Source organism: Ambystoma mexicanum, chromosome 13, assembly GCF_040938575.1.
Source record: "Ambystoma mexicanum isolate Mex_15411 chromosome 13, UKY_AmexF1_1, whole genome shotgun sequence".
NCBI lineage: Eukaryota > Metazoa > Chordata > Amphibia > Caudata > Ambystomatidae > Ambystoma > Ambystoma mexicanum.
Window position 1 is genome coordinate 326,470,817 of NC_090938.1, and position 26,413 is coordinate 326,497,229.

General features: G+C 46.5%; 1 protein-coding gene across 1 annotated transcript in view; it reads right to left on the reverse strand.

Moving 5' to 3' along the window:
- Positions 1-26,413, reverse strand: part of NFATC4 (nuclear factor of activated T cells 4) — an 889,306-nt gene that overhangs the window by 625,590 nt on the left and 237,303 nt on the right. The window lies entirely within an intron of this gene.

Genomic DNA, 26,413 nt, shown 5'->3' on the forward strand with positions numbered 1-26,413 from the left:
CTAGCTACCCACAAGGCACCTGATGGCAAAGGCTATTGGAAAATGAACTCACTTGGTTTGTACGGGGATGATAGGAATTCCCAGGAACCCACACACAACCCACCAACGAAGAATTGCCAAAGTGTGACCATAATGCTTAAGTCCTATAGTAGTGGTGGTCCTGCAGGAGGATGTTTGCCCACGAGCACTGTTTTCTGCAACGATAGTCCGGCTGGAGGGGGAGCACATACTGCTGGAGTCCTAGAGTACAAACGTGGCCCGGCTGGGGGATGCTTACATGTAGGCACTATGTCACTAAATTGTCAATGCTGGAGGAAGGTTCTGCAGCCCTGCTAGTGCTATAGGTCTCAGTAGTGTGATATTTCTCAGTAGGAAACTGGGCCCTCATTGGGTATATTTACACGGTTTCAGGGTAGTGCCCACTTTTGCCTGATTGCCATTTGGTCGAAATTATATTTTGATGCATGTTTTATCACTTATTTTGTCGCAAAAGGATAGATGGATGGTTTGATTTAAATATATAGAAGGGAGGGGTGAAGGGGGTGCAGTAGGGTTCCCCCCAGTTTTAGCAGTAGAAAAATGGAAAAAACGGCACACACAAAAATCAACAAAATGTTATTTCGCAAAAAAGATTCCCACAAGCCCCATAGGTCTGCTTGGAGCCCTATACCACCCGCAAGGCACAGGTAGAGCAGGCCCTTAGGGGTGGCACTGTAGCAGTAAGAGGGGACTGCTCGAGGAAAATCAACACTTCGTTCATATGCAATGAACACACCACTACTGAAGGAAGCTGACAGAAAGGGGTCCATGAAGCACGTCTGAAACACCACATTACGATATATGCTCATACTGCTTGGGTCCTTATCCTGCTAGTCTTTCAGTTGCCGTCAGCGCAGAGTGCCTACAATTCCCAAGGGGGCCCAAACAGGTTTGCTAAACCCAGCCTAGAAACAATAGATAGGCTATTTGAGGAACAATTGACTTAACAGCCTTGGGCCACCCATTGGTTGTAGTGTTCAAACCATCTAGATCTTCAGAGAGCTGTGGATGTAATGAGTAGACAACAAAGCAACACAGTCAATCACTTAATGAAATGAAATCAGCTCCCTTACTTAGCTCTAGTAAGGGAGCTACAAAAAGAGTGCAAAATTAAGCCTGATTGAAATCAGGTTTCTTCTAGGGTCATCAGTTCGTTAAATTGGCATGCTATTTTACACAATGCTTGGGCACAAACAGTTACACTGCACAGTAAAGGAACAGTGTCTTGGTGTCTTTTTGACAGGCAGGGGATTTTAAATCTGCAAGTGTGCTAACGGGTCTAATGTTGCGGTTGTGCCTTGAGTCACTGGGCCTCATTACGAGGAAGGAGGTAACTATGCCGCAATTTGTGGCATGGCTACCTCTACTCCGGGTACCCGGTCCAGGTTCCCTGAATGGGAAAGTATCGGGCCATTCCAACCTTGGAGGGCCCGGTATTTCCCCATTCAGGGAACCCGGACCCTGTCCATCACCATTCCTATTTGAGCCCCTAAAGGGCTCAATGGGAATGGGGAGCATGCTAACAACGGGCACGTTAATGACCAGGCGTCCTTAGCGGGTCCCGCGAGCAGACCTCGTAATGGGGCGGTAAGGGGTGAATGGCTCCGGCACCTTTACCGGCGGCATTAACCCCTTACTGCCCTCCTTGTAATGAGGTCCACTGTTTTTTCTGTACACCAGTATGGTTCTGACACAGGCTTTGGGTTCTGTGGAGCTGTAGGAGCATATAGCACACCGAGCTCCAGAGCTGCAGTGCTGGAAATGGAAAAATGTACTCAAGGAACCCTCTTCTCCTGGGGAGTCGATGGGAGAGAGGAGGGGGCGGACTGAAGGGCGTGGTCTTAGGCCAGGTCACATCTCTTCATGGAACCCCAGACTTCCGAATTTGCATAAAAGGAAAGTTTATTTGACGGTTCGGCGGTTTCTGCCTTCAGTATCTTGTGCTGAGTCTTCTAAAGCACAGGTTCTTCCTGCATGAGAACTCAGCCAGCCTGGAAACAAATATGAGTATCCTGGGCCAGCCAGCCGGCCCATTTCCTACCCTGGCTGTAATTTGATTTGATTTTGAATTATGTATAACACGCTGAGAACAGATTCAACCATATAAAGGCAGGCCAGGTAGTGGTTGAATAGCCAGGGAGAAAGGTTAGACCCCTGGGGGTCCTGGCGATGAAAAGAGAAGTTGATTTCTGTTCAGCAAAATGGATCCTATGGTTGAAATGTGGTATAAGTGGCTACAGCTGAGAACATTCATTAGTGAGTAACACAACCACTGACATCCATACAAAAGATGTATATAAACATGTGCTTTATGCAGTCCAGAATTGTACATAAGATTGAATTGGAATTTGGCCACATTTCAGACAAAAAATGATGTTGCTTCAAACGTGAACATGCAGAAACTTTGCAACAGCTTCTCATTTTATCTCCTCTGTAGCTTATTTGGAACTGAAGAGAAAGACTAATATCATACAGATAGCCATTGATACCTCTAGCCCTATGAATAGTAAATGATAGAGTTGTGGAGAATGTCTTATCAATTATTTAAGTCTGTAAAGCCTACATTCAACTGGCAGATATGAAGTTCTGTTTCAGTCACTAAAGTCCCATGTTAACTTCACTGTCATACCCAATGCCATGTGACATCTCGTGGTAGTATCACAGCATCCTACAAACTGAATTTGAGACGAGACTAAACCTAAAAGGCATTTTCTGCCAAATGTGAGTATGATATTGTTGAGAGAAATAGAGTTCCAGCCAATTCTTATTTTACTGATTTAGTCATAAATCCTTTCACTCATTTGCTGATCAGATGAAAAGGAAACTACTGAAAGTGGTGCCCTCTTGCAAGCTCAGAGGACAAGGTTTCAGTACCAACTATTAATCCCTTTGCTCTCTCTTAAAAGGGTCATCCACACCCCAATTGCTGGAAGAGTCTGGTTTCTAAAGGTTGGACAAAACCATAGATGGGCTATTGAGGCGTGCTGTGTGTGTGGTGATCAGGGAAGGAAGATTAATTGCAGACAGATATTCTGTTCTCCAGAAGGCTGAACATAGGTGGAGCTAGCATACACATGGGGTTATCACCAGCAACAACAACAAAAATTCCACCATCTTTGAATAGGCATACACGCTTTCCTCTCTCCTAAATGTACTCCTTTGTAAGCTACAGAAAAAGAGGGTGGACACTTCCTTAGTATGTCATCCTTACTGGATTCTAGCAGAGTCCTCAGAAGATTCCAATGAACTTCTAGTATTTTACTATAAATGGAATTGGAATCCAGCACTCCATTGAATAATTGTGGTGTTACAGATGATCCCTTCCTTAGGGAAAAAGACATCAGAGGTAGGGGAGAGACCTCACTTCTACTATTTCTGGGATACATAGAAGACACCAGTGGGAACATCTATAAGCCTACCTTTATTAAAAAGAACCTTTTGACCAGGTGTGAGGGAATTCCATCTAGTGATGGCGGGATAGCCTAAATTCTTCGATTTTTAGAAAGAGAAGGGTGCTGGAAATTCTGTTTCTAAAAGGGAGAGCTGGTAATTCTACCCCCTATCATAATGATCCATGCCAAGATGATCATGAACTCACGCACCTCTACAGTGGCTGCAGTGAGCAACTGCCCTGCAGATGAATCAGAGGATGGCTGCTGAGGTTGCAGAATTACAAAGCCACAAGAATTTAGATGCCATGTGTGTGTCATCTTAACGAGATGACTCAGAACATGGCTGGTTTGGATTAGTTGCCTGACCTAGGTATACCCAAAACGACCATGTGGGACACTGTCGAGGAAGCTGCCCCTTTCATCCTCTTGTGGAAGGCTTAAAGCTTCAACCAGGGCAAAGAAACCCTCTCTGGTTGGTCCCCTGTGAATAGGTGCATCAAAGACAGTCCTGACATAACCAAGACACTCTCTAACCAGGTTGTTGATTACTGGAGCCCATTTGAAGTAGGCAGACATGGGAAGGGGCTTCAGTTAGAGTAACTCATGACTGTGCACTCAAACCAGGATATTGTTCTCTCGAGTTGAAGGACACCCTTCAGGAGTGGAAGTACAGAACAAAGGACTCACTTAGTCCCTGTTGACCCAGTACTGGAACTCTCAGCAACTCAGAAGTTCAGAAGCATCTGAGAAACCCGTCTGCCTCCTCAAGATATCTTTGAGTCGACTAGATCATGCTCAACTCATATCAAGCCGCGACAAGACCGCTGGTGCTGCTTTTGGCACACAAATTTCAAACCGCATATTTGCTTCTTTGAGCTGTCTTGACGCCGACTCGACCCAGTGAAGCACATCACTACCCCGACTCAACTGCTGCTTGCAGCTGTGGAAACACTTGACTCCCTAGATCCTGAGCACTGACTTGGCCCAACAGAAGGATACTCTCAACCCAAACTGAAAGCCAACACAACCGACTGGAAGGCATGGACTCACTAGTCTTGAACACCGACTTTCAGCAGATGCATCTTTTCAAATCCACTCGTCCGACTTCAAATGTTGGGAACCATTGACTCAACTAATTTCAAACGCCAACTCAATCCACAGAGTCCCCTGTTTCGAAGCCGACTCAACTCTGACTCGTCACTGGGACAAGGAGACTCAATCTCAACACGATCTTCAGTTTAGAAAAGCACCAAAAAGCCTGGCTCAATTCTGTTGAGCACCCAAGACAATAAATAAAGGTATTGTAGTGGGCCTGTCCTCATTGTCTGCCTTAAACGACCATAATTTCTTTGACATTTTCTGCTCAAATCAATAGCCTGCATTTCCTTTATAAGGGTGTGGCTTTAGTGTTTTTAATTAGTTGTGTGCTTTGTTCCTTTTTATTTTTAAGTTCTTATTTTTCTAGAACCTTGGTGGAACATTCTCTTATTTTGGCACTACCCTACTATTCTATCAGCTCACACCTATCCTGAAGAGTACAGCGTACCCTCAGCCCAAGTTACCAAATGAGGCAAAGGCGGTATATACCTGTTAGGCTGTGTCTCATTTACCTTTATAATTGGGATTACTGTTAATTTAGTGTGGGCTGAGTAAGCACTTAGGAGTCTACTCATCCCTGTACTCCTGCAGAGTGGTTGCCATTTCATCGCACCAGAACACCCAAGTACCCAGATTAAGGACAGTGTACCTGGTGATGACTTTTCATACTTTCCATAGATTTGAAAGTGCAGTAGAGCACTACTTCTCACTAGGGTTCTTGTTACAATCCTCCAGCACTTGTAAATCCAGTGGAATGAGGGCTGCTCAGCATTTCAAGACACGTCCGAGGCTGTTTAGAGACAACTTGCCACACCTGAACCCCAATTGAGCCTTTTGCATCCCAGTCTGAGGTAAGCTTGCTAAGCCTGCACAGAAAGCCTCCTTTTCAAAGTAGTCTTCACCATTCGAGCCTTCATGAGTTGCATGCCACATCAAGATGCCTGTACTGAATCATTTGCCTCATTTACAGTGCAAAGAACACCAGCTTGACACTATCATGCCTTCTTAAGAGGCACAATTAGTGAACTGGTGTACTAGGTGAAATGTTTCAGGGCACCCTAGGTACTCTTACTCTTGGGACGTACAGATTGGTTGGGACCCTTTTCAATATCTAACCAAAAGAAAATTTAAAGTGATCATTTTTATTGTTTTTCTTTGCACTTCTGGTCAGAATAGTATTTCATCACAGAAAATGTAGATGTCTTGGTACACTGGTCCCCAGGTCTCTGGTGACATCAGACTATGTTGCTGATGTAGATCATTAAACATTGAAGTTTGTTGGCAGAAAAGCGGAAGATCCTTAAAGGCTTCAGAGTGATGGAGGGAGCATTGGAGAACTATTCGAAGGTGGTGGCAGTGATGCAGACCTTCCAAGCGAAGACTTTATCTCATCTGACCCATTTTATCAAGGTAGGCGAGCACCAGTCCTGGTCTTAGAAAGTGGGATATAAAGAGTTCTTGCAGGGTTACTACAGAGTTATTACAGGTTGCTAAGCAGGAATTTCTCACTCCATCTTCACGTCAGGCTTCTTCTTCTGTAAATTTACAAGGAGAACACCAGGCTCTACATATGGATAGGGAATTTCAATGAGCTCAAAGTTTCCAAATCATAGTCACAAGGTTTTATCCATTCAAAAATGTTGATAGTCAGAGTATCAGAGGTGGTTGCCACATTAAACTTCAAGTTTTCAAATAACTAAGTCAAACTAGTCGAAACTGGTCTTGGGTAAACCCTGCCTCTGGAAACGCTAGGGGCGTGCGCCATGCACAAGTATGCACACATGTTTATGGCACACAAACTATTATAGGAGTAATGTTTAGATGAAAAACCTCACCAGTCAGTCAAAACTTTATTTCGTATGATATAAATCCATAAAAACACAGTTAAATACAACACATACAATACATTCTAAATAATTGTACAATCTAAGACACATTTTACAGTTTATACATAATACTTCCTAAATTCTATGCCAAGACGGAGGCAAGCATTATGCTTTCATTCTTTATTACTGCCCCTTACAGCAATTCAACTTAAACACATATTTTACTTTCTTTAAAAACTTGGTAACAGGTTTTGTTTTCCTCTCAGCACCCCTGGAGGCTCAAAACAAAACCTGGGGTAACAGTTTAGAAACTGAGATAAAATGTCTCTAGAACTACAGATACCCATACTCCTCTCGGATCAGATAGTCCTAGACAGTTCATCTCGTCCAATCATGCTTAAACCATGGCTATAACAGAGACCCTTGCTGATCCCTTCTCCTCTTTCTTTGTTGCTACCCCAAAGCTAAGTACCTTTCATTGTGTTACCATGTTGTACATGAAGTGTTTTAACTTAATAGGTGCGACCGCGCACATACTTAGGCATTAAGTGACTGCTTTAAAGTAAACAGAACATATTGGTACAAGCATTCCAATCTTACTTAAAGCGGCAGTAACAATTTTGGAAGTGTTCTTCGCTTCGTTGCGGCATTCGTTTCATTAATGTTTTTTTCTCTTCAGGAGTCGTGCCAGAGCCATGAGCGATCGTGCTCCCACCAGGCAACCGGCTCCGCCTCCCTAGCTCCATACGCATACGCTCAACGAGTGTTTTTTCCCCCGACTGGGCTTTAGGACACAGCGGGAGCAGCATTGACAGCAGTCACGCCCCAGCAGCCACCGCGTGCACTTGTTCCATTTACTCTACGAATTTAAGTAAATGAAAGGCGTGGTGTGAGCGAGGAGCATTTCTCCTGAGAATGGAGTCATACAAAAAAGAAAGACATGTTAGTGATAATAAGATGGGGATTACTATTACCTGGTGGAAAGACACCTCGTGGGCAAAGAATTTAAGCTGAGGTCCCACAGTAGATTAACAACATGGCACACTATAATGAGCCCAGAGAGTCAAGGTCCACATCCCCAGAGTGGAGCTCGGAAGAATGGGCAGAGGAGCTCATGGGAGAAGACCAGGGCCTCTCCCTCAGCTTTAACAGAGTTATTGGGGAATCTTTATCACAGGCTGTATCGGAGGGTGTTCTACCTCTAACGCAGAGGTTAGACCATCTAGAAGCCTTGCTAAATAGGCAGAAGGTGGAGCAGGAAAAGTCCAAGAAGAGGAGGGCACTTAGCCCCGGCGAGGGGACCTCAGCTTGACACCCTGAAGTAGGGGTTGAACATCAGGGCAGTAAAAAAGCTTGGAAGAGTAAAATCTATATGATGCCCCCGAGCCAGTCAGAAGGGGTAGACTTGAGACCCCAAGAGCCAGTCGACCCAGTTAAAGAAGCCTTTTTGAAAAGGGTGGCAGTGCCAGGCTCTCAACCCCCTGCCCGAGGGGTGTACAATCAAGGGGAAGAAGAGGATGCCGGATACACTCCGGATGAAGAGAGCGGGGAGGAAGATGAACCCTCTCAACAGCCTGATATATCGGAGCAACCGCCTGATGAGGAAGACTGGGAGATAGGTTTGATCTGCAAGCGATAAGGCATCAAAAATCTACAGACTGGGTGCCCTCACCCAGAGTTGCGCTGTACATGATGCAGCACATGAGAAAACCTCTTGATAGAGAAATCAGATCTAAAATGAGGGCGGAGTGCCCTAGACCAGAGCTGCCAGGCAAAGTGACTGACACCCCGGACCTCGACCCAGAAATTGTGACTTTTGTCACTAAATCATCCAAAGATGTCAGGAAAGGGGTAGATAGAGCATGGCGAAGCTTCCAGGATAAACTCTTGGACAGCTCGCCAAAATCATGGATTTAGTAGAGAGAGCCATAGACACAGCCACGCCTGTAGCCCCTCGAGCACTAGCAAACTGGGCCCAGCGCGCAGTATGCTTGCTGGGGAACGCTAATTGTGCACTCTCTTCAGAGAGGAGGAGGGGTGTACTGTTGAAAATCGACAGCAAACTGAGCGACCTCTCCTCGTACAAAGCGGGCGAATGGGCAAAAAGCATGCTGTTTGGAGACACCTTTGCCAAAGAAATGAATCAGTTTGTAGGGACATACTCCGCCCTGGAGAAAGCACAAAGTTCAATAAGGAGGATATTCCCCAGTCAGGTTTTTGTGAGGACCGGGCGACAATGGGGTCGAGCGTCCGGTCACTTCACCACACACAGGAGACCCCAGGGGCCATGAGCCCAATAAAATCGCCAGCAAGACAACTTCTTCCCAGCTAGAAGCAGTTACCCCAGAAACAGGAGGCGGAGAGGAGCCTACAAGCAGCAAAGCACACCAGGCGGTGAGTACTATACCAGCAGCCTACAAAGTAGGGGGCAGAACGATCTGGTTTTTGCAAGCATGGCGCGATTTGTCCAGCGACGCTTGGGTTTTGCAAAAAGTATCAGGCATGCACCTAGAGTTTGTAAGCACCTCCTCTCAGGCGCGGGAGCCAGACCCGTCGATCATAGCGCAGAGCAAACAAGCTCTGCTTGCCAGCGAGTGACGCATTCTAGCAACCAGGGAGCCATAGAACGGGAATTTCAGGAAGGGCCAGGCTTCATCAGCAACAAGTTCCTTTTCCACAGAGGGGGAAAAGGTCAGACCAGTGATAAATCTGAAGAGTTTAAACGAATGAGTAATTTCAGACTCTTCAAAATGGAAGGTATTAACCTTCTGCAAGATCTACTCAGGACGGGGGATTGGCTCGCCCGCTTGGATCTCAAAGACACCTATCTGAAAATCCCCATAGCAGCAGAACATCGAAAGTATCTCTGCTTCAATTAGGGCGCAGACCTATGGAGGTTCGCATGCCTTCCCTTTGGCCTAGCATCTGCTCCATGGGCGTTCACCAAGCTTATGCGCCCAGTAGCAGATGCCATTCGAGAGAGAGAGGGATAAGAATAATTTACCTAGACGATATACTGATTCTGGGGCAGAGTGCAGCGCAACCAAAGATCAGGCGGCATGGGTATGCAACTTAGAGTCCTCCCTCGGCTTTGTCATGAACTCAGAGAAGTCTGACCTCCGACCCTTGCAGAGGATAGAGTTTTTAGGCTTTGTGATAGATACCAAGAGAGCCTTGCTGGAATTACCAGCTCAGAAAGTGAGTGTGATACGGAAAGAACTAAGGTCAGTTATAGTGAAGAAACTTATTTCACTTCGCAATCTGGCTCGCGTAGTGGGTTTCCTCGCAACCTCGATTCAGGCAATCTTCTCGGGCCCATTGCTCTACATGACCCTTCAAAGACTGAAGATCAGGCACCTCAGAGGTGGACTGGGTTACCACCAGCTCGTTATCCTACACCAGGAAGCCTTACAGAACTACATTGGTGGTTACAAAATATGGAAGCCTGGAATGGCAGGGCGATCTTCGGAGATACCCCAGACCTGGTAATAGAATCAGATGCCAGCAAAGCAGGCTGGGGAGCTCGCTACAGAGAGTTGGAAACAGGGGGAAAATGGTCCCAGGAGGAGCTGCAACTCCACATAAACTGTCTGGAGCTTTTAGCAGGTGCCTTCACTGTGAGAGCATTTACCAGAGATTGAGCCAATTGTTGCGTCCTTCTCAAGATGGACACCTTCCTTCCCTTGAAGCGTTTTGAAACACATTGTGTATAGGCGCTATATAAATAAACTATCATATCATATCATATCTCAGCCGTCATTTATATAAACAATCTGGGAGGTACATCCTCCAGGATGTTGGCAGAATTAGCAAAGGATTTTGGCATCATTGTCTGCCTCAGCAGATCTCTGTGTCAGCAGAATATTTACCAGGGGATCAAAATATAGTAGCGGACTGGAATTCGCGATATCTGGTAGACTCCAGTGACTGGAGACTACTTCCAGGAATCTTCGCTCAGAATCAACAACTCTAAGGACCCTTTGAGACCACCAGGCTCAATGCTCAGACGCCCAAGTTCTACAGCTGGAGGATAGACCCAAAAGCAGCAGGGACAGATGCGTTCCTGCACCAGTGGACAGGAGCAGTCCACTATGCATTCCCTCTGTTCATCATGCTGACGAGAGTGTTAGCGAAGGTGAAGAGGGATGAAGCAGAGTTAGTGCTCTTAGTTCCGATGTGGAAATCCCGGCCGTGGTTTCCAGTAGTGATTCAACTTTCTACGGATTTCCCGAGAGTGCTTCCTCTCAGGGAGGACATTCTTCAGGACCCGAACGGCCAGGTTCACCCGCTCATAGCAGAAGGCACCTTGTGCCTGCTGGCTTGCTGGGTTTCAGGCTACGATGGCAGCTGCCGGGCATTTCGCAGCTCGCTGGAGACTGTATTAGAGACTTATGGGCGCCTTCCACCATCAGGAGCTATGGTGCCGTTTGGAAGCGCTGGACATCGTACTGCGCAACCGTCAGTGTTAATCCAGTTTCAGTGCTTCTAGAACACATGCTGAACTTCTTAGCTCAGAGGTTCGAAGAGTACGCCTACAGAACGATAGGTGTTTACAGGTCTGCAATATCGGCAGGCCACGACATGGTAGAAGGAAGCCTGATAGAGGAGCACCTGCCCGTGCTTCGTCTCCTGACAGGAGTACAAATACGTAAGTCACCCGAGCCCAAGTACTCAGTGCTCCAGAACGTGAGAGTAGTGTTTCAACTATTTTTATCTTAGCATGATAACAAAGACCTTTCGCGATACCACTAATCTGGAAAGTTAGCCATACTATTATGTCTTATTGCTTGTAGAAGAGTTTCAGACGTGAAAGCTCTGGAAATAGACAGGAAGATCTTTGACCCAGAAGGAGTAGCATTTAATGTGGCGAATAGGACCAAATCAGATTCTACAAATATTTCATACCCGTACTTTCCAGATAACGCTATGCTGTGCGTAGCGCAATGTATTAAGGATTATGAAGCTGCCACGGCAGGGTTGAGTCCTAGTGGAGTCACTAAGCTGTTAATTGCGCGTAGAAAGCCTTTTCATGCAGTAGCAACAGCCACCATAGCGAGATGGGTTAGAGAGTTAATGCACTGGGCAGGAGTGGATTTATCCCAATTTGGCGCACACTCAACAAGGGGAGCAATGGCATCTAGAGCGTTTGTAGCAGGCGTGTCCTTGCAGGACATCATGAAATCAACCGATTGGTCTAATGAATGCACTTTTAAGACTATTTTAAGCCTGTCTAGCAGATAGCGAATAGAGTGTTTAATAGCTTTGAACAAGCATAATGCTCGCCTCCACCTTCCCATAGAATGAAGATTATCCAGGCTTACAGCACAGGCCAGTCTTTATGCTATTAAAGGCAAGGATGCAAGCATTATATTCCACCCTTGTGGGACATGAACATACCTTTGACTGTATTAAGGTGTGTTTTAATGAAGGACCCACCCTTATGATCACGTCTCCATTCTTTTCAGGAGAAGACCAAAAGGCGACCTGAGTGGAGTACGGATATGCGAGACGTTAAATTAAAGAAGGACGTTTCTTTGCCATCTTAGAGCCAGGATTCCGGCAAAGATGGACTTAACAAGTTTTTCTTCAGTTGGTTGAAGTTGACTGTTGGATTTTAGGAACTTACATTGGTGGACCGCCAAAGAAAGAGGAGTTGAGATCAGCAAGGGTCTCTGTTATAGCCATGGGTTAAGCCGCATTGGACGAGATGGACTGGCTAAGACTACCTGATCCCAGAGGAGTATGGGTATTTGTAGTTCTAGAGACATTTTACCTCAGTTTCAAAACTATGTTACCCCAGGTTTTGTTTTCAGCCTCCAGGGGTGCTGAGAGGAAAACAAAACATGTTACCAAGTTTTTAAAGAAAGTAAAATATATGTTTAAGTTGAATTGCTGTAAGGGGCAGTAATAAAGAAGTAAATCATAATGCTCACCTCCTTGTCTTTAATAGAATCAAGACTGGCCTGTGCTGTAAGCCTGGGCAATCTTCATTATATTAGCCAGAAACTCACTTCTCCTTAACTCCAAAGTAAAAACATCTAACCACTGCAAAACAGGTAAATGTATCAGTCAAAGCCAATCTGTGTTTATTTATTTATTTTTCCATACTTGTACTAATAATTTGCCTCAAATGTATTTATATGAATTGCAAAATAGCATAAAGTGCATAAGAGATTCACTGCCATGTCACATAGCCATATATTATGAATTGTTCTACTTGCGTCACTTGTTGTTATACCTAAAGGCAGCAATCCTAATGAAAACCGAGTGAAGACTGCTCTGTGGTGCTTTAAAGTCACCCATTCTAAGCACTCTACTGGTGGTGTTTGCACAATACCCTGGTTGATTCATACAAGAAAGTGTTTGCAAGAGTAGGTTTAGAGAGTTTGTTCTTTAGCCCAAATAACATCCCCTTATGTGCTAGAAAATATATCAAGGGGATCTCTGTGATAGCACAAGATTGGACCGTGAATTTTGATCAAGGATAAAGTTAGCGTGAGAACTCACCTACCATTATGTCTACGGCCCAGAATATTACACAAGAACTCATTCTGTACCACTTGCTATTTTTCCACCTCCGCAAACCCCCATATATCAGAGCGGTACATCCCTGTTGGGGTGGCCTTAGCCTTGAAGACCTTTAAAATTGCATAAATGGGGTGATGATTGACTTTAATCAAAAAGAAAAATATTTTCCCATAGCAGTGGTCAAAGTGCACAAAAAGAAGTAGTGATACTGTCTCGGGTGGATAGCTCAGGGGAAATGTGTTTGCCATGAAAGCAAGATGACAGAGCAACCCAGGTTCGAGCCCTGTGTCCGCGCTTAGAAACCTCTGGGTATTAAGTGCCTTATAAATAACCTATCATATCATATGAACTATGTTCCCTACTGACCTGCCCCCGCTCCCCACAAACCCCATTGCCGCGTCCCCTCCCATGCACAATACAAACCCCCTGAATGCATGCACCTGCTGTTTAAGGAAAAGTTCAGTGCAGTGCACTGAAAGTGCAAGTTTCAACTTCTTCATACATTTTTTTTTTTTAAACGAAACCATTCCGTAACTGTTTCTTTTTAAAAATAAGAGTATAGTGTTGGGTGTCCTGACCCACGTTTAAGCTATCATGCCACAACATTTGGTGCTGTGGGCTTAGAAAATTCACGATGGCGGAAAACCCACATGTGCGCCGAAATCCAGGAAAGCTGCGCAGTTTGTGCGCACACCAAAATGGTTGCCTCACTTGTCACCCACCAGTGCGAGAATGAAAGGCCGGGTTGCCATGAGGGAAATGGGTTGCCAAAGGAAAAACAGTAGCGCCGGTTAGCTTCAAAGCGCTTTAAAACCACCATTGGACTACCCGCACAGTAGTCTGAAACCATTGGGAATGGCAATGCTGATTGCCAAATGCAACCTAGAATTGTGGGGAATTCATTTCTTAAATCCCAAAAATGGGTGCAGTACCAGTACTCACCACTATCCAAAAGCCGGCGTTTTAAAACCACCCTGTGTTTCTCTGAAGGCAGGCTCAAAATGCCTATTTTCAAACATTGCAATATGTGCAAAATATTCACTGAACACCAGCAGACATTTGGCAGAATGAGGTTTTGTGTGCTTACAAAATCTGGGAAATGAAGAGCCCAAAACAATGCTTATAACAAAACTGCTATGGAGTCAGCAGTTTAAGTTGCACTGGATTTAAAGACACTAAAATCGAAAATGTTTAGATTAAATGAGTGACCTATGTTTGGTGTCACATGCCTTTGTAACTGTTGAAATGTCATAGTTTTGCACTTAGAATCAGCATTCTAGCTGCAGGTGTAAAATTGCAAGTTAATTTAAAAAGCAACAAAAAACATGACAGTTAGCTGAAAGTCTGGCTTAAGGAACTTGATTTTGCTTGACAGCTTCCCCCATCAGGAGTGAAACTTGAGTCACAACTGTGTCCCCAGGCCTATCTGCCTTTTGCTGGCCACACTAACGATATACCATCTATCTGATAATTGAATTACCTGTGCTCTACAGGAGCTCTGAACAAAGCCTGTCTTGACTCAGGCAAAGGTTTTATTACAGCGGTCGTAAAATGTAGCTTCCTCTTGGCAGAAGCTGGGAGGAGCACTGCCTGTGAGAGCAAGCTGGCTTGGCAGAACTGGATAAACCAGTATTTCCACCATGTGACCTGGGAAACCACACCCCTTTGTAGCCAGAACATAAATCTAAAAAGATGAATAACTCATAGAGCGGACATGTGAACATTTTATAAATGATACCATAATTCTTGTGATTTTTCTGCCCACGTTTTAAGACGTGCTAGGACCCGGTGGTATGTTCAGGGGGGTTTTGGCGGAAAAGAGGATATTACTCAAAATGTGTGCATGTGAAAAATCTGGCACTTCATCAACTAATGTCCATACTCCTTGCGCACATATGTGTAAATTTGGGTCAATGTCAGAAATTGCAAAATCCGTTAAAAAGTGAAATATGTGCCATTTCTCAATGCAAGCTCTTAGAAACAGCAGATTTGGACAGAGACATGGCTAAATTCAGCCACACCATGTATATGTAATTTCAAACAACTGTGTAACTCTGAAATATGTATTTTGATCATATATAGATTTGGGTGCACAGATGACAGGGGAGGTTTTTCAAGAGATCATAAATGGCTGACATCACTCTGACACAACTTAGTTCCCCAATCAGGGGAGGAATGAAAGCTGGACCAATGACAAGCGAGAGGGGCAAGTTTAGTTATGACCAACACACACACCCACTTGCAGAACATATAAATGGACCACTGAAACTTAGGTAGAGACCTTCAATTCCATCTGCCGCTGGAAGCTCTGCCGGAAAAATCCATACTTACCTCCATCAAATTTCAAAGAGCCAACACTTAGACTCCAAGATAAACAGAGACTTCAGAACCTTAACCAAAAAGGCCACTGCCAGCAAGAGTATTTGTCAGCAGGCCTCAAAATATTTTTGCAACTGAACTCTTCAGACAGCCGGCTGACGCCGTCTGAATTTTGCCAAGAACTTTTGCAAGAACCCGGTGACAGAAATATCCAAAGAGAAGGCAGGACCCGACCCAGAGAACCGGTGCCTAGCAGAGACCAGGCCATTGTATCCAGAGTGCTGACCCCGATGCTGTGAGCAGTTCCAGAGACCAGACGCTGTGCCCAGAGACCGTCCGAAGTCCAGACCTGTTGACCAGATCGTGACAAAGCCGCCTTCCTGTTTAAAATCTCTTGTGAGTACCGCCAAACTGTACCAAACCAAAGCTCTTAGTTTAAATTCATCTAATTCAATCTATTTAACCTAAGTAGAACTGCCTGATAACTCCAAATCTGTCACCTGTCATTCTAGCTGCAAAATCTGGCACTTGTCATTTTGAGCTTTTAAAATTTCAAATCTGAAAAACGACCTTCACAAAATCGCTCATATCTCCGCGACCGTTTGTCTTAGAGACTTGCAATAACTTTCATGAAAGCTTAGAATCGTGGCTTTCCTACGAACCTAGAACCGCATTCCTACCCCCTATAGTTTTACCGCAATCGCGGAACACGCATCCGCGAATTTTGCCGCGATTTGCAAATTTCTCAACGTGTGAAACAGCAGTTTTCTTGCTTCCATTTGCCAGAAATTCGTTTAACCTGCTAATCATTCCTGAATCATTGCAAGAGTGAGCCTGAGCTAATATTAACTAGATACCATTCACCCTGAACCTCTGAAAGGGAATTAAAAGCATTTTAGCATATTTTTTTAATTCATTGCCAGCACATATCAAAACAATTTGGGCCTGTGTTTTCAAACTTCTGTAGTCTAAGCTTGCTGGGGTGAACTGAATTACAGTTGATCGCATTTCTGAGAACTGTGTGCTTCCTTCCATTTCCTTGCATTGTATCAAGGGGGTGACGGGATTGCCAGAGAAAAGTGATTACATTGTTTTGTTGAAATCATATTGAGTATTTTCTATACTGCATTTCATTCATTCAACCTTGCATTTCCTTGAACCCTGTAAAGCATTCTCTACCACATTATACTTCTGTACCTATTTACCACTGTGCTACCTTATCCATTTCATGTCAACTCCTTATTGATTATAGAGAAGCGTGTTAGTGCCAGATTCTCCGTTGTTAATCTTTATCATATCAGATTAAGTGTGATATTCAATTATTAATTTATTGTAAAGTGTGATAGATATATATTGCTTTACTTCTCAAATAAACCTTTTAATTTGCAAAACAGAACTACTTCTTGGCTCAGTGGGGTCAGGAGGATTCCAAGAGAGGGGTGTTATATAGGGGTAGTCATCCAGAACGCATGAACTGGACATAAAGATATATCAATAAGGGTTTTCATTCAGTATTCTAGACTAGGCGTTGACTTGGCTGTAGTGCTGAATTGAATCCTCTTACAAACTGGGGGCTCGGCCGGACGTTTGGGTTAGAATACCACTTGTGCAGCTTAATACAGTGTGCTAACTGACGGGATACATACATCCGGTCGGATCACCACGCTGCATTACGCTGTGAAGCATTCCTCAAAAGGGACACTCCAAGAAAAGTTCTGTTCTGCAAAAATAAAATACTAACTTCTGTAAGTCAGGACAGAGACCAATCTCTAGAATGACGACCTTGGTAGATATGAAAATAGCCAGAGAGCACTTCTTACATAAACTATTTGTGAGAGGTGAATGGGCTGAGCAGGGCCAGGATGCCTGGTTGCAGGCCATCACGCGACAGGTCACTGAAACAGGGTCAGACTAATGGAGAGATCAGGGTCCATTACATGTGGCCCTGAGTGAACTATATATGGCTCCTAAAGCCAAAGAGGAACACAATAAGATTGCCAGGATAGCAGCATACCTGTACCTATATATGGGAGACATGCAGGATAGATGTGCTGAAAGCCAAAATCTGGCAAATAGGCAACAGGTGGTGTTAGAGAAGGTCCAATCTGACCTGGTCTCTTCTGAGCAGAGGCTGCAGGGGAGCCAGGAGTCAGAAAATGACAGCAGGCAGTACATCATTAAAATAAAAGAGGATATGGGCATCCTACAACAGGAAAAGACAGACCAGGATACCAGATTTCTGGCCCTGCAGAAGGAGCACCAAGACAGTTTGGACTCCTTACTGCAGAACCAGAAAAAGTTGGAGCAACAGATCAATTTCAACAGGGCATGCGCGGAGCAGGTAGTCACCCTGCAAAGCCAGCTAGATAGAGAGAAAGAGGAGAGCAATAAACTGATTCTGAAAGACCTGGATACCCAGGCAGAGTTTGATCAGGAGCGCCAGAAAGCTGGTGCCTTCCAAAGGCAGAGGGACGACCTGGCGGCACAAATGCAGGCTCTTAGTCAGGAAAGAGACGCCATAGGCCAGGAAGTCTGCCATTTAAAAAGGAAAATGGAAGAAAATCACTTGGCCCTCCAGGGGCTGGGTGATCTCCAAAAAGAGCATGCAAACTTGTTAGAGCACACCAGAAGGGTGGAAGATGCTCTGGCAAGAAAGGAGCAGGCCGGTAGGGATGGGAATCAGGAGGTAACCCTCCTGCAGCAAAGACTGGCCCAGTGCTCCAGGACCAATCAGGAAGCACAGAGGGAAAATGAGGCTCTCTGCCAGCACAATGAGAGGCTCCAGCAACAGGTAGCGATGCAGGAGAAACTGATAGAGTCGAGTAAGGCCTTAACAGAGGAACTGAAGGCACAAATGCAGGCTCTTGCATTGCAACAGGGAGCAGGGGCGGATAGAGATGAGGTTCGCTGGGAAATGGAAACTCCGGAGCATAACCTCAGGAGCCCTAGTACCAGAGGCCCTCATAACTCTCAGTCCCTGGACTCTGCCACCCCCATGTCCCCTGGCGCACACGAGCACAGGGCCACAGGGATGGCAGATTTCTATCCAACCAGAAGCATGGGGCTCATAGGCCAGTACCACTCAGGAATGGAGGGGTGGGCATCCGGGTATGGGCACCCAAGTACAGTACAGTTCAATGGGGAACCCCAGGAGAGTAGGCCCATTAAGGGCATCCTGAAAACCTCTACCCAGTTAGGTCAGTGGAGGGGGTACCCATCAAATCCTGGCAGCAAGGAGGAATCTGAAGACTCCTCTGAACTGCGCAGGACACAGGAGACCAGGTCCCCACATTCTGCCAGCCATTCCCAGGCTCGCAGAATCCGGGAAAACCTGGAAGAACAGACGGGAACCTCTGGGAGCAGTGCCTCTGAGTCCGAGGACGAATGGACAAGGGTTACCCGAACCAAAAAGGCCAATAAGGCAAAAAGGGCCTTGCTTAAGGACCCCTTAAAGCAGATTAAGGCGATCAGGAGCGTCATCACGCCTTACCATAAGAATGCTAAGTATTCTGTTTGGGAGCACTTAGAGTTGTTTGAACAAATGATGGAGACTTTCCATTTGAAGGACAGCCAAAGCTGTATTCAATATGTAAAGTGGACCTTCTCCCCGGAATACTCCAGTTTCTTTGCGGGGCTGGAGGACCAAAATCATTTAAGATGGTCCACCTATAAGGCGGCCATCTTGAAACATTTTTCTGTTCACAGAAATCCTCAAGAGGCTCGCAAGGCAGCCTACAATTTGCAATGTGGGGAGGATCAGGCCCCACAAGAATTTGTGCAGGAGTTAAAGCGTGCTTTTGCACAGACCACAAGAAGGGTGCGCACGGATAGCAGAGAATTTATAAATACGTTTTTCCATGCCTTGCCCAAATATATCATGACCCAGCTCGTGAGGGATTTTCACGAGAAAAGATCTTTAGACTGGGTCATTGAACAGGCTACCCGGATCTATGAGGTGCAGAAACCGGTAGATAGCAAAAGTAATGCCCAGAAAAACCCCAAAGCCAACAGCACCCCTGCTGCTGCCAAGGTGGCAGAGGTAAAGGTCACCCCCGTTTTGGATTTGGAGATGGGGGGGCCTAAAAACCTACCTGCACCTAATAATGCTAGGCCCAGGAGGTCCTCGGGTCAGTCACAGACAGGGAGCCAAGGAGGCAGCCCCAGAAATGGGGTCCCTCGCTCTCCTGATTATGTAAGTCCCCGTTACAAGGGAAATCGACCCATCCTGGGTTATGTGTGGACTCCTCCAGCCCAAGGGGGGGGGGGTCCAGCCAAGCACCTAACCCAGGGAACTTCCCTCCAAACTTCCCACAGGAGGGCAGAAATTTACCAAACCCTGGGCAGAACTTTTTCCCCAGATATCCACCCGACTTTCAGCCCCAAAACCATCCATCCTTCTTTCCCCAATTCCCTGAGCCCAGACCACTGAATCCGGGAGAGGGGAGGCCAAGGGTGGAGGGGTACCCAAATCTTCCCAACCCGGGGTATTACCAGAGGAGGGACAGCTACCCTTCCCGGGATCAGCCCAGGGGAGAAAACAGGGCCCCGTATCAGCCTGAGCGGGTTTCCCAGTTAGAGCGCCAGGTTCAAAACATAGCGCGGGATCTGGGTCACATACTGAGGGCTCAGCAGAACCCTCAGATGGGCGTGCCGGCGCAGAACGCACCCAACTCTGGACCTGGTGCTCCAGAACAATGACGGGGCAGCACCCCGATAACTCACCGGTTCCCAGGGAGGAGGCACAAAGGGAAGGGGGGTGTAAAGCCTTGGAGGAAGCTTCCTTGCTCACTTGTAAACAGCCCCTGGAAACCCAGGAACCGGAAACAAAATCTCTTGCCCCTGAAAGTCTGCCTCCTAAGGAGCAGAGGGGGGGTAGGAGAAACCAAAGACCCAAACAGACTCAGTTTGAGGAGGAGGTACAGATCTTCCAATTTGAGGGAGAGGGATCCTCAGAGGATCCTGGGAAAGGGATCTTCTCCTTCAGAGAGGGGGGAACTCCTCCCAAAGAAAAATGGGTCCCTAGGGATGCAAATCCAGACTGGGGAGATGTGGAGACTGAGCTACCGCCGCCCACCATCTCATCCCAGAACCAACAGCAAGAAAATCCCCTGGTTCAAACCCATCCTGGTGACTGCCTCCAAAAAGGGGGGGGGCGGCCCAGAACCGGAGCCAGGGGAACCCACAATGGCTCTGATCTCCAGTTGCCAACTTTTTCTTTCAGATTCCCAAGGCTCTCCACAGAATTCTGCCCAAAATTCTTCTCTCGCGATGTCCAAAACCAGAAAACTAGCCCACCAGTTGTCCAAAAATGTACATTATCTGTGCCCCCTTGAGGAGAAGGAGGGAAGATATTATGCCCCGGTACAAGTACAGGGGCAGGGTACAATCTCGGCACTGGTGGACACTGGATCTCAAGCTACCCTTCTGTCCAGAAGGGCCTTTGACGAACTGAATGCAGGAAGGGGAGAGAATTACCAAATTCCTCTCACCTCTCTTCCTGGGCAACTCCAGAACTTTGACGGGAAGGAAATTCCCGTCGAGGGGACGGCAGATTTGGACATTAAAATTGGGCGACATAAGTTGAAACACCCGGTCATAGTTGTGACCCCAGAGGGCACCCCTTGTTTACTAGGGAATGACCTCCTGAGAAGGTTGTCACCCCTAATAGATTGTGTAAACAAGGTCCTCTGGACCCAGACTAGCCGACCAATAAAATTAAGACAGAGTGTCAACCACGTTAGTTTAAACGGCACCTGCCACATGGTTGAACAAAAATCTGACCAAGTAGAATTTCACTTCCAGAATAGCCAAATTCCAGACATGACAGTAATAGCAGTAGGACAACAGACTGGTGATGGAGGGTCCTCTATTTCTGAAAATCAACCTGCCTTCCAGTCTAAAGTGGTACTCCACGCTGGAAGGAAACACTCTGAGATTCTATACCAATCCACAATCTGAAACTCCCACTCCTATAGTCCAGAAAGATGTGAAATCAGCTCAGAGCCTGGCTGATATTCAGCAAATTGGAGAGCAGTTGTTCATCCCTGTTCAGTTAAATGATGGGAAGGACTCTGTTCTCGCTCGAGTGTGTGTGAACAACGGTAAGAGCTTCATCCGCGAAGCCATGTTTCGCCAACTCCCAAAAGATCCAGCCATTCCCACCTTCAAACTGATAGACAAATGGGAAATGGACCTGGAAGCACCTAATTCCAAACATCTCCTGCCAAGCAGGTGTATGCTCAAAATCTCCATTGGCAACAAGAGCATAGTCCATAATTGTTGGGTCGTGCGAGACGTCACTGCCGCCTTTTACTTAGGCAGTGACATTCTCAATCGCTTCGCCATTAGTTTGGACCTAATAAACTTCAAAGCTTGGTCCCGATTAGCGAATAATCCCATGGGCTTTGATGATCCAGAAAAAGCATTTAGGTCAGCTCAATTGCTACCTTATGCAGTTGAAATTCAGGTTAAAGAGGAAGTCACCATCCCAGAAAGGACCCGACAATCCTCCCTGGAAGTGAAAGTTAAAAGAGGACAATATTTGCAAAACCCTGATGCTTACATACATCTAAATGCTTCTCTCCAACAGCAAGGGTTAGGGGTAAACCCAACACCATTAGTCAACATAGAACATGACACCATTCCAATAGAGGTGGATAACAGCGACTTAAAGAGTATTACTCTAGCCGCAGGCACCATTATTGGAATGGCGGTTGATGACCGACATTTCTCCATTGATCTTGGAAATGAACTGTTAGGGCCAATCCCCAAGGACTGCTTTGACAGTGACAGTGATGACCATGTAACACCAGACAGGATTTTTACCCGGCATGGGGGGGAACTTCCTGGTGTACACTTCCTGCCCCTATGGTAAGGAAGATGTGACTTGTGACTTCAGGAGGGATGAGCTGATTTTCCAGGTCCATGAGGGCTGCCTTTCCCACCTGAAGCCTCCGGTCCAAATCAGCACTCTGACCAGGGACTTCTCCACCCAGCTGGAGGAGGCCGCTGAAATAGCCAAACCAGAAGTCTTTCCAGGCTTCAGGCAGATGGTGGAAGAGAGAGTCAACCTAGCTGATGCCTGTGTGACTCTGGAACAAAAGCAAAAGTTGAAACAAGTTTTCTTGGATTTCCAAGATCTCTTTGCGGTAGACTCATATGACTGTGGTCGCACCGACCTCCACACAACAACAATCCCCACGGACCCTGGCATGACTCCAGTGTTTGTGAAGCAATATCGCTTGCCTCTCGCATCAATGGAGTCCCTTACTGAAATAATTAAGAACCTTGAGTCCAGGGGAATAATCCGTCCAGTTCACAGCACCTTCAATAATCCGGTGCTGGGAATATTGAAAGCAAACGGCCAGTGGAGACTCTGCGCCGACCTCAGGGAGCTCAACAAACGGGTCCATACTTCCCGATGGCCTCTGCCCTACATTGACCAAGGGCTGGCCCAGATCCAGGGGTCACAGGTATTCACTGCAATAGACCTGACCAATGGATACTGGACCGTGCCGGTCAGTAGGGAGGACCAATACAAACTGGCTTTTACCTTTGGGGGCCAGCAGTACACATGGACCCGGACTCCCTTCGGATACCTTAACTCCGGTAATGAGTTCAATATTTTCCTACATAAGGCCATGCCCGACCTGGGTGCGAGGGGTAACCTGGCTTATGTAGATGATGTCCTCATCAAAAGTTCATCTGTGGAGGAACACATAGCGGAGATCCGTTATGTTCTGACGCAGTTGAGGGCTGCCGGAGCAAAACTTTCCTTTCAGAAAGCACAGTGGTGTAGAACCCGTGTTAATTTCTTGGGGCATGAGATTACTCTTCAGGGTCTCTGTCCCCAGGAAAAGAAAGTGGAAGCACTTCAGAAACTGAAAGACCCCACAACTCTGCGAGAACTAAGGAGCCTCCTTGGACTGACTAATTACAGCAGAAAGTTCATTGAGGGCTACGCAGAGATCACCAGACCCCTTATTCATCTCCTGAAGGGGGGGGGTCAAGTGGGAATGGGGTCCAGAACAAGCCGAGGCGGTAAAACAACTCAAAAGAAGCCTCTCACAAGCGCCTTGCCTAGCTTACCCTGTCAGAAACAAGGAGTTCTTCCTGGAGACGGGGTTCTCTGATACGTGCTTGACGGCAGTATTATACCAAAAGCATGACAAGGTCAATAAAGTAATCTCCTATGCGAGCAAAACTTTACCCTCTGTGGAGGAAAAATTCAACGATTGTGAGAAGGCACTCCTGGCAACGGTGTGGGCATTGAAGAATTACCGCCCGTTTATCCAGGGGGAACACATCATAGTGGAGACTCCACACCAGCCTCTGCAATATCTCCAAAGTGACAGAATCCGGGCCGGAAATGTGAGTAATTCCCGAATTACTTCCTGGATTCTGTCAATGCAAGGCTTTCCTGTGGAGGTCCGATATGGCCAAAACAAGAAGAGTCTCCTCGCGCAAGGTCTGGCTGACTTGCATGATTGTGCCAGAGAAAACTGTCTCGAGGACGAAAGTCTAAAAATCAAGGACAACACGGAGGCATACCTTAATTCCCCACACAAAGTCTTTGAAGAGGACAAGTGTGAGGGAATGCCCACTGTCTATGTGGATGGATGCTCTTACCATGTTGACAACAACGGGGAGAAAGAACTGGTGGCCGGCGTAGGGAATGCATGGGTGAATGAGTCCCCAGAACCCTCCGCTGGATACAAAATTGGTCCCCGAAGTAGTCAGGTGGCAGAATTGATGGCTGTGCATCAGGCCATCCTCACTGCTGTCCAGCATCAACACCGCGAACTGGTCATAATCACAGATTCGGATTATGTACGGAACGGGTTCGTGGAGCACCTGGTTAATTGGAAAACCAGAGGCATGTTATGTGCTAACAACAAACCCTTGAAACATGGGAAGTTGATCCAAAACATTGATGATCTGGTCACCTCGAATGAGATGACCATCTATTGGAAAAAGATTAAGGGTCATTCCAAAGTAGAGGGACCAGACAAAACTGGAAATGACTTAGCTGATCAGCTGGCCAAAACCGGGGCCATCCAAGGGGATCTAATTGAGATTGAGTCCCTGTTGGGGGAAATCCAGGTCACAGCTATCACTAGGTCCCAGACAAATCCTCACAACGACCTTTCAATTGTACAATGGAGTAAGGAGACCCCTGATGCTGATTTGATTACCGCTCAGAAGGGGGATCCAATTATTGGTAAATTTTACCAGCACCTTGAGGACCCTGAGAACTTTCCCCTGACGGATACCGATTACATTGGGAAAGAGGACCTAAGAGTGTTGATGAAATGTCCAAAAATGTTCCGGATCCAAGACGGTTTGCTGGTAAGGAAATCCAAAGCTGGCCACGATCAGTGGGTGGTTCCTACCTCATTCCGAAGCCTGATGTTAAGTCACGCCCATGATGCGGCCACCGCCGGTCATAGGGGGTTTCACACAACATTGGAAATCTTAAGAGAGGTTGCATACTGGCCACACATGGGGCAGGACCTCGACCAATATTTGAAGGGTTGTCTTGTGTGTGCACAATTTCAGCCATCATCCCTCACGCACCGTGCACCTCTCCAAAAGAGGGGGATGACCCTGCCATGGTCAGATTTACAAATCGACTTTGTAGGCCCTGTGATTCGCTCGGCTAGGGGGAATAAGTACATGTTGACTGTGACATGCTTGTTTACCAAGTGGGTGGAATGTCTCCCAGCCCCAAATTGCAAGGCAGAAACCGCAGCCGCCTTGATGATTAACCACATCTTTTCCCGTTTTGGTCTACCTCAAAGGATTGAGTCAGACAGAGGTAGCCACTTCACCAGTGAAGTAATGACAAAGATGTGGGAGATACTGGGGGTCAAGAGAAAGCTGCATATTGCTTATAGACCAGCTTCTTCTGGGGCAGTAGAGAGATATAACCGAACCATTGTGAGCATATTAAAGAAGTTTGTGGCAGATTCTGGGCCAAGTTGGGATATCCGATTACCTCTGGTCCTAATGGCCATCAGATCTACCCCTTCATCTGCAACCAAAATGTCACCATTTGAGTTGATGACTGGGCGCAAGATGGTGCTTCCTCAGCATTTGCTCTACAAGACCCATTATGACCTGAAAACTTCCAGGAAGGAATATCAGGTGGGAGACCGGGTCTATCTATACAACTTCCAAAGGAACCAGGCCAAGCAGCGCAAATTTTTGCCTACATGGAAGGGACCCTTTGAGATCATCGACAAGATCTCCCCTGTGGCCTACAAAATCCACATCCCCAAAGGTCCTTTGGCAGCGGGGGAAGACAAGTGGGTCCACATAAACCAGTTGAAATGTTGCCATCCCAGGCACACTCTGCAACAACTGGAGGAATCCTCTGGAATCCTAGCGGGTACTGTCTCAGACTAATTCTGTTCCAATCATAAAACATACCACATCTAGTCTCTAAAATATTGTGATTTGCATGAAACTGTCTCTTAGTTATACTGTTTTTTTTCAAAATAAGAATGTAATGTTTCGTTATGATGAAATGCATATGCTGCCCCACTATCTCAACAGTGGTGGAAAAACGTCTATGAGTAGGTATTGCCGCTCTTCCTTTGTCGTCCTAGGAGAGATGAAACCATGGAGAATGACCAAGGAGGATGATCCGGAGACCGCGAGCAGAGACGCAACGGGCCCGGGGTACCGCCCAATCTTCCCATCAGGACCGGCGAGGAGAACCGATCGATCAGTACCGGATGGAGAAGAAGATGCTGAACTGTGCCATCTACAGAGTAGGAAGAAGATTATGCGGACAGACCGGTGCGTGGGTCAAAACCCTTGGGGACGCGACCCCCCATCGACTCAAATTCAAAGTGCAGTCGCGTGGGGGGGCTTGTTGGGTGTCCTGACCCACGTTTAAGCTATCATGCCACAACATTTGGTGCTGTGGGCTTAGAAAATTCACGATGGCGGAAAACCCACATGTGCGCCGAAATCCAGGAAAGCTGCGCAGTTTGTGCGCACACCAAAATGGTTGCCTCACTTGTCACCCACCAGTGCGAGAATGAAAGGCCGGGTTGCCATGAGGGAAATGGGTTGCCAAAGGAAAAACAGTAGCGCCGGTTAGCTTCAAAGCGCTTTAAAACCACCATTGGACTACCCGCACAGTAGTCTGAAACCATTGGGAATGGCAATGCTGATTGCCAAATGCAACCTAGAATTGTGGGG